Below are 9,323 nucleotides of genomic sequence, written 5' to 3'. Positions count from 1 at the left end.
ACCAGCTTAAAAGAGGGGGGGTCAATGAAAATAGTCTGGGTAGCCATTTGATTAGCTGTTCAGGAGTCTTATGGCTTGGGGGTAGAAGCTGTTGAGAAGCCTCTTGGACCTAGACTTGGCACTCCGGTATCGCTTGCTGTGTGGTAGCATAGAGAACAGTCTATGTCTAAGATGGCTGGAGTCTGACTATTTTTAGGGCCTTCCTCTGACACCTCCTAGTATAGAGGTCCTTGATGGCAGGAAGCTTGGCTCCGGTGATGTACTGGGCAGTACACACTACCCTCTGTAGCGCCTTGCGGAGGCCGAGCAGTTGCCATACCAGGCAGTGATGCAACCAGGATGCCCTCGATAGTGCAGCTGTAGAACTTTTGAGGATCTGAGGACCCATGTCAAATCTTTTCAGTCTCCTGTGGGGTAATAGGTTTTGTCGTGCCCTCTTCATGTCTTGGTGTGCTTGGATCATGATAGTTTGTTGGTGATGTGGACACCAAGGAACTTGAAGCTCTCAACCTGCTCCACTACAGCCCCGTCCATGAGAATGGGGGCGTGCTCTGTCCTCCTTTTCCTGTAGTCCACAATCATCTCCTTTGTCTTGATCACGCTGAGGGAGAGGTTGTTGTCCTGGCACCACACGGCCAGGTCTCTGACCTCCTCCCTATACACAGACCCTATTGTCATCTTTATCTGCTAGTTGATGGTAGATCGACACATCAGGGTTATCTTTCCTGGGGAACTTTAACTGTCAACAGCTCTGAAATGGCACACTATTCCATATAAAATGCACTATATTTGTGAACCTATGTTATCGAGAATAAGGTTCCATTTTGGACACACACTGGTTTGGGATTGGAATCTCTTTATTGTATATAATAAATCAAGCTTTGAATTGGATTTGACATCTTAAAGATTCTGCCTTTTGATTTGTGATCAGTGTGTACTGCAAGTCCCCCAGTAATGAGAAAAGGAAATGAAACAGCAGATCACAAAAGTCCAGCTGTGAGCCTCTAGAATCAGAACCAGGAAAACGCTGAAGATGGAAAAAGATCTTTAAAGGAGAATGTGTCAGAGTGTCAAGATTTTAGATTTCCATTTGAATCACTACATCTACAATAACACACACACACACACAAAGCCTCTTTTTCTAGTTTGTAAAATGATTATTTTAATGAACTTATTCCCTGGTTATTTATTTATTTATTGATGTTGTATATCTTGTACTGTGAATGACAGACTGAATGAAAACAGGCACAGAAACAGCAGGTGGTGCCTTGGATAGATAGAGCTACAGCACTGAGCACACAGGCACATTCATGTCCCATAATACACTCTGCTTCCTGTTGCTTCCTGGGGGAAATATCCAACAACAGGAGAGCAGGAAGTTCCTTTTGGGGGGATTTTAACCTCCAATAAAAAATAAATAAAAAATGTAAAAACTATGAAAACATGGCTTAGCTCATTTTTTATTTGATATACAGTATGTTGTCTTTGATTTGTATTCTGTTGCGTGCCAAATACATTTTGATATGAGATATTTTAGGGCTCGATTAAATGCATATCTCGTAAGATCTGCTCTATAGCGCAATTGAAATTTAAAGGCAATGTTCGCATAAACTGCATTCACAGTAAACACGGCACATGTCGGCTCAATTGGAAATTACCTTTACATTTGAATCGCGCTACACTTCCACGAAACAGATTTAATTGAGCCTTTATAGTATGCTTATTGATTCATTCATTAAAAGTGGATGCCTTTATCGGCATGCATTCCACAATGGGAATTCAGCTATTGACCTTGTGAAAGCTTGGGAGGAGTACGGTTATTATGGTCACATGATGGATTACAGTCCTAATTCCTCTCCAAAAGGTATGTCTTTGTTTCCATTCATACAGTAGCATATGTGTGTGTGAGAAAGAGAGAGCTTTTTCGTTGGACACAGAGATGGTCAAACTGGGGGATAGAGCCGGAGGGGGGGAGGATGTTTGGCCTTTCACCAGGACCTGGCTGGCAGTGACGACTGACCCTAGGCCCAGAGTGATGCATCATGCAATTTGGACCCTCCAATAGGTTATGTGGCGTGTGAATTTCTCTCTGCTCCATCACTCAAATAAATCCACTCCAGTAGGCCATATGACCCACCAGGAACTTACCATTGAAAAGCCTTTTTCATATCAGTAGATGACTAAGATATTAGCCCTTAAAAACAGTATGTGTATGCGTTACATTAAAGCACAAATATAGCACCAAAATCTCCCAATTTGACTTCAGATTCTGCCGCATATCCACACGTCAAATTTCGAAGTGTTTTTAAGTTAAGGTTTGGGATAGGGTTAAAACATTAAAGAGCCTGGCTCTGCCACGGCATATAGTTATGGCTATATTAACAACATTACTTTTGTCATAAACATTTTCCAAACCACAAGCTAGAACGAGCGCATTTTCATTTCACTGGTAGAATCGAGAAGTTTCGACTTAGGCAGCTCATAGTGAACCACAGCGTCCGGCACTCATAGTAAATGCAGATACCACCCTGATAGCTAGATGGGGCGTGCTCACAATTTGGAAGCTGGCGACCAACACTCAGTAATCTCAGATCTTCTCTAGACACAATCTTTTTTGAAAACATTTGTTTTCACTAACATTTGTCATCATGTCCATGTGGTGTTAGTTTTCTTTCACCGTTCTACCTACCAGAGATTTACCCCGATGCTGCCAATGACTTGCGGCTACTAAGAATTATGCTCACAGTGACCAAATGTTATCAGAGGGATTTTCAGGCTGAGCTGATGGGGAATCTATTTCAACGACAGCTGAGAAGTGATGCGATACCATTGTTTTTTTCCCCTTCAAATCAAAACGAAAGATTCTCTAATAGACAGAACATAACATTAGCTACCTTAGCTGGACTAGGTAAATGTGCTAGCTAGCTAATGTTACAGTCCTGTATAGAACTCTAAATGCCATCAGCTAAATCATATTTTGGATACACACTGTCAATCAATTTTGACCTATGGCATTGTAGTCACTGCTAGACTGGTACCTTCAGCAGCTAAGCTAATGTTAGCAAATAAGAGTAGCTCAATCGGATAGCCATCTATTCCACCCTTGTCTGGAAAACCCTCCGTTACTAAAAATAGAATAGCCGATATAGCGTACTCACTCTCTGTGTGTTGGTGTGTATAAATCTGGTTGGTTCTCAGCTGGCTAGCAATCTTGCTGCCAATTTAGTGACGCTAGCTAACAGCAAGCTGACAATCTTGAAATGACCATGTTAGGTGTGCAAAGCTAGCCAGTCTAATAGAGATCAATACAATTAGTGTGTTGTGTGTTTTGTTGTAGGTGGTACAGAATCGTATTCCCCTGGCATGTGCTTCCAAACCCTAGCTCTGCACAAGGTGAAGGTAAGTTGGCAAAAATATTTACAAGATGATGGCTAAGATAGCTGAATTTACAGTAAGCATGGCATAAACATGAACTGAGTAGTGTTTGTATTGGTTTATGTCTGTGTTTAAAGAAGGATTTTTAAGCCTTGAGACATTGATTGTGTATGTGTGCCCCTCAGAGGGTGAATGGGCAAGACAAAAGATTTAAGTGCTTTTTAACAGGTATGGTAGTAGGTGCTAGGCACACCGGTTTGGGTGTGTCAAGAACTGCAACGATGCTGGGTTTTTTCACGCTCAATAGTGTGACCAAGAATGGTCCACCACCCAAAAGATATCCAGCCAACTTGACACAGCTGCGGAAAGCTTTGGAGTCAACATGGGCCAGCATCCTTGTGGAACACTTGACACCTTGTAGAGTCCATGCCCAGACCAATTGGGGCTGTTCTGAGGGCAAAAAAAGTGGGTGCAACTCCATATTAGGAAGCTGTTCCTAATGTTTTTTACACTCTGTGTATTTTTCAGAGTCTTCCTGGATTTGCAATTGATAGGCATGCAGTTACGTTCTCCCGAGTGGAGCAGCAGTCTAAGGCACTGCATCTCGGTGCTTGAGGCGTCACTACAGACACCCTGGTTCGATTCCAGGCTGTATCACAACCGGCCATGATTGTGAGTCCCATAGCGCGGCGCACAATTGGCCCAGCGTCATTTGGCCGGCGTAGGCCGTCATTGTAAATACGATTTTTTATTATCTGACTTGCCTAGTTAAATGAAGGTTTGTGATAACATATTTTTTGTGAAATTATCTCATTGATACCAGCGCATCATTTGTACCCAAATTGTCTTGAATTAAACATAGGATTAAGCCCTTACTGTCTATCCATGTCCAAGTGGCAAAATGGTCAATTTAATTAATCTGTAGAAAGAAAGTGGCTGAAACCTTGACATGGCACAGTGTGTAGGCTATGTAAGATAAAACAGTGTTCGGCCACAACCTCATTCATCACCACTCCTTCCTCTCACTCCTCCTCCTTCTCCTCGAGAGTCCCACCATGGAATGATGGAGGGGGATGTCAATCGTGCTTCTGTCCCTCATTAGCGACAGGCCCTTTCTCTGTGGTGTGACAGACAGCTTGTTACACTCAACCTGAGGCTGAGGCTCGTTAACACGGCCTTCCTGGAATACACAGACATAATGAAAGAACCTGGCAACACATCTCACTTAGTCTATTAGCCTCTCAGTTTCCTCTCTGGGAAACTGCTCAGGGCCTCCTTTCAGACCAGGGCCAAACAAAGACCCCTCGTTCTTAAATGCCAGACAGCCCCACGGATGGACAGCTGGGTAGGAAATGTCACACCGTGTGCGGAATGCCCATTATCAGACAGTCATTTGTTCTCTCTGGCTCTCCACCCTCCACCCCCCACTCCATCAATCCCTGTGTCCCCCCCCCTGCTTTACAACCTGATATGGAATTGACAAATCAAGTCCTGTGTCTGTGACAGAATATAATCAACTAGAAAGTGCATGGGAGCCAAGTCCTCCAGCACCCATTCTGCTCAATCTAATTGGTTTTCTGCATCAAAGGTGTCACTCAACGAGAGACTACCCTTTTTTAGGCACTCTTCTCCCTCATTATGGCCCTGGGTCTGAGTCCCATTTACAGGCGGACCATCAGTTCTCCATACAGTGGGAAATCAAATTGGGAGGGGAAGGTTATAATTAGTCATTTCATTTGACGGAGCATTTCTGTCTCCATTTAATCCTTGACACCCCAGGCCACTTTTCTCACAGTCTCCGGTTGTCTCGATCTATGTGACCGCCACACCTGGCCTCATGGCACATGGCAGTGACATCACGTCATGGCTCCTCCAGAGGGTTGGGTGGGTGCTCAGCTCGCTCTATATTTATAGACAACCTCCATATGGACAATAGATACTCTGTTGCTTAAGAGCACATCCTAAAAAAAAGTGCGTTTGATGTCATGGAATGCAATTTCAATGCTTTAATATAATGTAATTTCAAATATATGATCATGTTCTCAGAGGCTTCAGGGTTGGAGTTGTAGATTCAGGTCTGTGGGACAAAGACTAAAGGCCCTATCCCCACTGAGTGAAGCCACAAAAAGCATGAAACAAATTAGTCCAAAAAAATGTATTTGTCTTCTCAACATTTGAACTTGGTTCAAGCACTCCACAAGCAACAAAAATACATTCCATAAGAGTAATTTTCATTTACAATTTACAGCCCACCCACAACCATTGTCAGGTCAGTAATATATATAAACAGTATCTTTGGATATCACATCAGTATATAACTGAAAAATCTACCATAAGGTTTTGGAGGATAAGCCTTATGACACGTGAGGAAAGGTCTTGAGGTTAAAGAATCATGAGCCATTTTTTAATAGCATGTCACAAGGATTTATTGTAAGAAGCAGAAATAATATGAGATGTTGAAGATCAGTACATTATGTCTAGGTATGTGTAGTGGCAATAACATCACTATCAAGCAAACAAAGAGAAACCAGATTGCAGGCTTACCAATGACTGAATATATTAGGGACTCATAGTATACATAGTATTGCAAATGGCAGCATAAAATATACTGTAACAACAAAAAGGTACAGTAAATTCCAAAGAATGATGGAAGGCATTCTGGAATGAAGAGACTAAACACAGCAAGCCTTGTTGTAAACAGGGTTTGACACCCAAGGTTCCATCGCTTCCATCCATACGTCCCCTGCTGCTAGACTGAGGCACAGAAATTGCCCAACTGACAAATGGGGTATGAGAGAAAGGGAAGGGAGACACAATCAGTTGCTTTTTCAAGGGTAGCCTAAAACTACACTAGACCGAGGAAGAAAGGTGGGATTCAGTAGTCTCCGAGTTTCACAAGCCCTCTGGACATAAGAAGGAGATAACGTAATCCTGTTTTTATTTTGGCACCAAATTGAAGAGGTCCATTTATGGTTAGTGTAATATGTCAAGGTTATTAGTAAACTGAAATTGAAACTAAAAAGAAAACAAATCATGAAAACTGAAATAAAATAATTAACACTTGTTTTGAAAAACAAACTATACTGAAACTCTGACTCCAAAACGAATGTGGTTTTCAAGCTTGTGAAGCTGGAGGGTAAATGCTGCCAGGAGATGACGATGTTTTGAACAAATAGATGACGATGTTTTGAACAAATAGATGACGATGTTTCGAACAAAGACCCTACCGTTATGGGGTATTTCTTTCAGCAGGGCACTGTGGAAGGTCTCCAGATCACCTGAGTTTTACCAAGAGAAAAGGGGTACATTAAACTGATTACATGGTCCGGGAGGTACTCCACTTCTGATTGAAGTGGATTTAACAAGTAATAAGGGATCATAGCTTTCACCTGGTCAGTCTGTCATGGAAAGAGCAGATGTTCCTAATGATTTGTATATTCAGTGTATATTATAAACCACCTAGATGTATTTTTCCCCTGAGTGGAAACGACACGTCTGTGATTTTTAAGAGTTTTTCCTTGTAGTGGTGTAATTTTAATTGGGTATGTTGATCTCTTCTCAGGTGAGCCGGTGAATTCACCCAGAAGAGTCCATATTACTTTCTCCACTCTCCTCTCAGATGGTTTAAAGGGGCTGGTTCAAGCCAAGGGACGTTTCTAACAGTAATTCAGCCATGTAGTATTGAAGAGACTCATACTTCAGATGCTAATGGTTTTTGTGCATTGCCCGTATGAATTATGGAAAAGCATATCAGAATTCTCTCTGTCCAACACTGGCCTTCTTTCCCCAGATTGACATCTAGCTAGGCTGCTTTTGGGTTAACAATGTAAAATGCAAATGATAGATTATATTTTTTAAAGTATATTTATTTTATGCGTTTCTGAACATATTATAAAAGTAGTTATGTCATCTTACATTTTAGCCATGAATTAAACAATTTCACCTTTTCCAATTTACGGGTCTCCCTGACATAATTGTTACCGACAACAAAAACCAAAACAGTCCCATTTCAGCGCAAACTAAGCTGAACTCCGTGCCCCCACCCCCTCCACCCAGTGTGTCACCAACAGGCCACCGTCCAGGCCGTCTTAGCAGTGCCCTCATCCATCATTGTCCTTAACAAAACAGACAAAATGAGCCTGTGAAAAGTAGTAGCTACTGTAGTGTGTCTGGATCCCCTTACAGAGCTACACAGTGTTGATGTTGTAAAAGGAACCAGAAGCAGCCAAGCTGGCATTGATTTTCAGGTCAGGTCATTCATCCATTCAGAGGGAACCGGGCGGCCGCTCTCCCCATGCTCTCTGCTCTCCCTCCTGCCTGGCCTAACCGACTGGGTGGGTGGTGAGGCACTGAGGGAGCACAAAACCCAGGACAGCCCACAATACCACCAAACAAAACTCACAACTATCAAATCAGAATACAGACTTGAACAGGAAATCATTTGGTGTGAAGATGATATAGCTGTGCCGGATAAACTGGCTGGATGTAGCCGCTGTGTGACTTTGAGGATAGATTATTAATTGAACTGTACATCATTGGAAAATGGATTGTGTGCTGGTTGGCAAATCAACCGTTTTTGGTTAGGCCTGTGTCCATTTCTATAAGAGGGAAAGTAAAATAGGTAGGGGACTCAGATTAACTTTAGTTTTGAAACAATGAGTTTTCACAAGCACAATGTCTTAAATATCAACCCATGCTTTTCTCTAAAACAACAAATCTTTGACCTTGTTCTTCATCTTAATCATTATTATAATAACTGAAAATCTGAACACAACTGACAATTTTATGCATGTAGAGTCGTATGCAAAAACATTTAACCCAAAACACGTTTTCTGTGACCCCTCGGAGCAGGTGACAAACACTGGCTAAATATTCACAGTGTTGGGGAGTAGTGAACTACATGTAGTTTAACTAGTCATTTAACAACATTCTACAGTAGCTTGGTGGAAGTTGAACTAAATGCAAATCTAGGTTGTGTTTTCAGTAGTTATTTGCTTTTTTGCCATTTAGTGGTGTAGCTAACTAACTACTCGAGCTACACACTACTTTTTGTGCAAAAATAAAATGAGTGAAGTAACCAATAATTTCCTCTCTTTTTCAGTGTCAGACCTTCTTAATTCTCAAATTACACATTCAGGTTAACATTTGACTCCAGATTGATCTGTTCTTGCAATTTGTAGTCTGACATTTTAGAAATGATAATTGATCACTAAATTGTGTAAACTACCTATTCAAAGTAACTGTAGTTAAGTCAAACATATATTTTTTTTCTTAAGGGTAGCTTTAGTGTAGCTTACCTTCTTCCAGTGTGAAGTAATCAGTAGGTTGGTAAACTATATTTTCAGAGTAGCTTCCCCAACACTGCTAATTTGTATTGCTCATCATGCCTCAATATTTTAACTTTTAACCTCCATTACGTTCTCTCTTTGTATGGCCACAGCCTCCAACTCACATTAAGTCACATCAAACATGAACACTTAAACTAACACATCCCCCCATGCACTGAGACAACCCTTGCGATGACAATCTGCCACAGTTGGGTAACCCACGTAAACTGTAGCTACTGTTGAGGAACACTTTTAACAGAGACAATACAGCATGTAAAATCATTTAGAATAAATTAAATGGAAAATTACACTTTTATTCAAAATGAATGGAAAAATTATCAACTGAGATAAGTAGTACACTCCATTGTTTACATTATACTGAACAAAAGTAAACAACATGCAACAATTTCAAAGATTTGACTAAGTTACAGTTCATATGAGGAAATCATTCAACTGAAATAAATGTATTAGGACGCTAATCTATGGATTTCACATGACTTTTTAAAAAAAAAGGTAGGGGCGTGGATCAGAAAACCAGTCAGTATCTGGTGTGACCACCATTTTCCTCATGCAGCGCAACACATCTCCTTCACATAGAGTTGATCCGGCTGTTGACTGTGG

The 9,323-nt window shown here is 41.3% G+C and overlaps 1 protein-coding gene across 1 annotated transcript in view; it reads left to right on the top strand.

Annotated features, from left to right (window-relative positions):
- The first annotated feature begins 3,292 nt into the window (after nucleotides 1–3,292).
- g2e3 (G2/M-phase specific E3 ubiquitin protein ligase) overlaps nucleotides 3,293–9,323 on the top strand; it is a 60,202-nt gene continuing 54,171 nt past the window's right edge. The window contains exon 1 of the mRNA XM_020487765.2: nucleotides 3,293–3,399. The gene's annotated coding sequence lies outside the window, so the exon portion shown is untranslated. The remainder of the gene's footprint in view (nucleotides 3,400–9,323) is intronic.

This window comes from Oncorhynchus kisutch, linkage group LG7 (genome assembly GCF_002021735.2).
Source record: "Oncorhynchus kisutch isolate 150728-3 linkage group LG7, Okis_V2, whole genome shotgun sequence".
NCBI lineage: Eukaryota > Metazoa > Chordata > Actinopteri > Salmoniformes > Salmonidae > Oncorhynchus > Oncorhynchus kisutch.
The sequence above is the reverse complement of the archived record's forward strand: the minus strand, read 5'-3'. Positions and strand labels throughout refer to the sequence as shown.